Genomic DNA, 5,273 nt, shown 5'->3' on the forward strand with positions numbered 1-5,273 from the left:
CGCCCCACTCGGTAGCTTATTGGCTGACTCGTCGACTGCCTTTCGTCGATTGGCTGTGTCAATTGTCCGTTTACAGTTGAAGGGGCTTCTCTATTCTGTGGATTACACTCCAATCGGGTGTATTTTGGCGCTTTCGAAAAAAAAAAACAAATTAAGAAAACAGTAATTGCTATACGCTTTATTTTGGTTATTGATAAGCCCCGTTATCATTTCAGTTGAAAACATTCAAACCTACCAAATAAAAACCTAGATAACAGGATTACCAAGGTGGCTTTTCTGTTCTTGACCTACGAAGGATCGTGCCCCGAATAACTAGAGGCAGCCAATGAGCACCGCTAAGCGAACGTTGGATCAGAACAGACACCAAAGTCCATTTAGTTGTTTTGACCCAGCTGCCCAACTAGTTTGAACGTAACATGGACACAGCAGGATTAGTACAGATCTGTTCTGGACAATTATTTTTATCCGAAAAAAATGCCTGTTTCCTCGCTGAGTGCTGTAGTATTTATTATTCGTTACATTCAGCCTAAAAGTACGTATATTTTATCATGTCGTTCATTTTAGACAGCAGACGCTATTGAATCCTTTCCTGTTTCCTCGATTTTCTTTCTCGAGTTAACACTTATTTATTTATGTATTTAATTATTTATTTTTTATTTGCTTATTAAAAATAAAAGCTTCAAACAGCAAATCAGACGCAATACAGTATTTTCCCTGGGTTAAAGAAAAGTAAGGAAACTCTTAAAAGGAATATTTTACAAATAAAATGTAAACATTGATGATTCTCCAGTGTCGTACAGATTCCCACTTGTTCAAAAAAATTTGGAATAAAAGATATCTGTAGTGCTCTAAATTCTAATTTTTTCCTTTCCGTATATTCAATTCCTTTGCAGTCACGTGCAAAAATATTTGACGCAGGGCTATTTTTTCCAATTCATAAATTCGTTCCTTTACTATTCGCGTATTTCTTTTATTATAATAACAATCTTCATCTTCCTTCGGCCGCTCCCGTTAGGAGTAATACTAACTAATAATAATGGTTGTTGAATAATCATTTTTTCCTGATTAATGAATGCGTGGCTATTTTTTTAAACATAAACTCATATGAAAACAAATGTTCCGATGTTTCAAATAATCAGTTAAAATCTAACAAAATACTTGAAAAGTAAACACTTTTCTCCAGTTGCCGTGACCCGGATTCGAACCGGGGTTGCTGCGGCCACAACGCAGAGTACTAACCACTATACGATCACGGCGAGCTACTGGGAAACACGACAAAACGTTTTCTTTCTTACAAGTTGTTGCTTGCTGTAATTTTTTTCAGAAGACTTATATAATTGTAAAAAGTTACAATATTTGTTTTTGAGTTTGTAATAAGGATTACAACTTACACTGCACCAATAACTACTAGGAAGTTTTGTTTACTCAGAATATTGCCTGTTATAAATCTCTAAACTATAAATAATGTAAATATTGAAACATTAATTAATATTAATGAATTAATGGCAATCACGCTTACAAGTGACGGCAGCATTATACGTTAACGAATGAGAGAAAAAAGAATCAATAAAAAAGGCACTCCAGGATGTCGGCGAAAACTCCCTAAAACCTTTTCCATTCATTCTTTATTGTAGTGCTAAACCACTATCGACGCGATCTATTTTCTGTCACTTCCGTTTCGGAGGGCGCTGTTCAGCGCTTTTCGCCGCTCTTCCTGCCTGCCTGCAACGTCTGCCTTCATAGACGTGCTGGGGCGTTTTTCTTTTTTTCTTAAGTAAATCGTTAAGTTTAAAATGTCGATCACGGTTATTTTTATTGATTAATTCATGCTTTCTTTGATTACTGTTATCAGGTGGTCGCTATTTTTGCCTGTTGTATACAATCTAGCCTCTTTCACATCTATCTCCACTCTCACTGCCAGCTTGCATGCGTGCAGCGTGTGTCGATCGATATATGATTTTTTTTTTCTTTTTGACATAATTCTCCGAGTTGTCAAATACAAATATATATAAAGCGAAATTACTATATAGCTAATACTGTTATATATCTGACTAGTGCCTTCTCTGTCTGCCTATTATATAAGTGCCTTCCCTATCTTTCCATTTATCTAGTGCCTTTCACATGTGAATATACACTCACTGCCTGCTTGCCTTTCTGCAGCACCTCTCATATAGTGCCTTTCACATCTATCTATCTGTCTATCTATCTGGCTGTTTTTTGTTTCTCCTGACAGTGTATGTCTTACAGAACTTAAAAATAATAACACTTATAAGTACACTTTTTCATGGTAACTGCAGTCTCAATTTTTAAATATTTTGAAAAGAGCATACCACATCTATTATACAGTGACTTTCCTATTTATCTGTCTATCTAGTGCCTTTCAGATCTATATGTACTCTAACGGCCTTCTTGCTTTCCTGCAGTGTGTGTTGAATAATAAACAGACTGAATCATTTTTCATTTATTTTATTGACATAAATCTCAAATACCCACACACAAATATATTCTTTATATATATATATATATATATATTAAAACTAATATATTGCTAATGCTGATATTTATTTGTCTAGTGCTTTCTGTTTTCTTATATAGTGCCTTCACTGTCTGCCTATTATATAGTGAATTCCCTGTCTATCTATGTAGTAATAATAGTATTATTATTTTTTGGTTTCCCTTTCTGCCTAGTATATAGTGCCTTTCCTATCTATCTGTCTTATATAATGCCTTTCATGTCTGTCTGTCCATCTACCTATCTAGTGGCTTCTCTGCCTGTATATTATTTACTGTATACTCTGTTTTTTCTGACAGTTATGTATATGTTATACAGTGCCTTCCATATCTATGTCTGTCTAGTGCTTTTCATATCTACATGTACTCTCACTATCTGCTTGCCTTTCTAAAGTATCTGTTGATTAATTAAAAGGCTGTACCATTTTTCATTTAGTAGTGCTTTCTCTGCCTGTCTTTTATACAGTGAATTCCCTGTCTATCTATATAGTAATAACAGTAATTTTATTATTATATAGCAGCTTCTCTGGCTGCCTATCATATAGTGCCTTTCCTTCCTATCTATCTATATATCTATCCCCTTAGCTGTTTTTTATATATCTATTATACAATGCCTTCCCTGTTTATTTATATATCTAGTGACTTCTCTGTCTGTCTCTCTATTACACAGTGCTCTGTCTGTCTGTATGTTATGGATCTTAAAAATAACAGTTATAAGGACACTTGTTCATGTTAATTGCAGTCTCAATTGTTAAAAAATATATTAAAAGGAGCATCCCACATGAAAATACAACAATGTGATTGAGTGACAGTGCATACCGCTTTATAACTTTTATGTCCATTTGAGGATAATCTATCTATCTATCTATCTATCTATCTATCTATCTATCTATCTATCTATCTATCTATCTATCTATCTATCTATCTATCTATCTAAAAAGAAAAAAAAAATAACACTTTCTCCCCAGCAGGGAATCGAACTTGCGTCTCTGAGGCACGGCAGGCCTGCTGCTTTCTGGAATAAATATCTGAAATCAAATGAATCGGAAAAACACTTCAAGGCAGTTCATTATTATATACACATGTAATATATATTTTGCTATTTTTTAATAATAATTGCAAACTGCAGGAAAAAAAATTGACGAATAATTGACCAATCAGTGTGTATTAAAAATGTAAACAGGCCGGTAACTACAGACCCTTTTGCTTAGCGTGTGAAGCAAAAATATCTTAATTATAAATGATTAAGAAATACATTAATATAATACTCCCAACAATTGATTATTTTTTCTGTTTACAAAAAATTTTGTGAAAAATATGGTTAATTTCCTACACCTTCCACAAATCTCTGTTTCTAGGGCAAAGCTATCTACTGTTGAGGGAGATACAGGTTTTATTTCTAGGTTTTATAAACACGTTTTAAGGAATTCGTTCCTGGAAGAGCCCAAGGAGCAATGGGGAAAGGATCTTTATACTACAAGTATAGATAAGGTATGGAACTCAGCTATTATATTCGTCTTCAGTTTGGCCAAACCATACTTTACTTCAGCTAATAATTGTACACCAGATACACAAAGATAATTCAAAACCTTAAACTGTATCAAGGACAAGATCCACATTTTACTGTAAATGCTGTTAATAAATGCCCACAACACTACTAAATCTTTTGGGAGTGCTCTATACTCAACATCTTTGCTTAAAATATTTTCATATCTTTTAGATCTAAAATAATTCCCAACTCTTGAGCGGTAATATCTAGAGTAACACCAAATGGAATGACATTATCTAAGGAAATCTATTGAAAAATCCAATACTATATTGAATGCTTAATTAGAAGTAATGTCTTGTCTTAAATTGGAAAATAACAAGAATCTTTCTGCATGGGTGGAGTAGTGGCTCTGAGGCTAGGGATTTGCACTGGCAATTGGAAGGTTGACGGTGCGAATCCCGTAAACACCAAAAGTGACTCTACTTCGTTGGGCCCTTGAACAAGGCCCTTAACCTGAAATTGCTCCATCCTGGGTATGACGTTAATTTAATCTGCATGTAGGCCCTCCAGCCACCATAAAAAACCTCACACTGGTTCCATTCCATCTGAACTTGTGTGGTGCTGAGGTGTTATCCGTTGCATGGCTGCACTCGGGTCCTAATCTGGGATCCTGAGTTGGTTTGTCATGTGGTGGGTGTGGCAATGTGCTGTATCAGTGTGTGCTCCTAACCTCTCTCTTTTTTTCCAAAAAGTGGTTAAAAAATTTGGTGGGAATTCTTTAATGCTATTGTAAAACAGCTTGCTGCATCTTTGCTTGATGTTTGCTATTGTTATAATATGCAGTATGTGAGCAATTACATTGGACCTGTTTTGCTACTCGTCATCTGACTGGAAAGGGGGGTTGTAAGTTTTCTTTTTAGCATGATGAATTTTTTTCTTCTGTGTTTTTCTTTTGGAGCATAACGGTTGTACCACTGTAAACTGGGTATATTGGTTAGTTGGTGAATGGATGGATAAGATACCACATGGGAGGCTAGTGATCATTTAAGACACAGTGTGTAAACAGGTAAAAAACTAGTTTAAACGTGAGTTACATTGCAGGGAAGTTTTCAGAATGAAGTGATGTTAAAAGCAGTGTCCCTCAGTGACTACTGCATGGTCGAGCCAGACAAAGTTAAACACGATACTAAGCTTGATGGATTGTCAGATACTCATTACAGATTTTACTGACTCTTCACATAATTCAAATTTTAAAAAATATGTGCCAGATGAT

The 5,273-nt window shown here is 35.0% G+C and overlaps 1 non-coding gene across 1 annotated transcript; it reads right to left on the reverse strand.

The window, feature by feature from the left end:
* Nucleotides 1-1,184: 1,184 nt before the first annotated feature.
* On the reverse strand, nt 1,185-1,256 carry trnah-gug. The gene has a single exon. It is a non-coding gene; the product is annotated as a tRNA-His (tRNA).
* Between the last annotated feature and the right edge of the window lie 4,017 nt (nt 1,257-5,273).

The sequence above is a fragment of the Polypterus senegalus genome, chromosome 13, assembly GCF_016835505.1.
Source record: "Polypterus senegalus isolate Bchr_013 chromosome 13, ASM1683550v1, whole genome shotgun sequence".
Classification (NCBI taxonomy): domain Eukaryota; kingdom Metazoa; phylum Chordata; class Cladistia; order Polypteriformes; family Polypteridae; genus Polypterus; species Polypterus senegalus.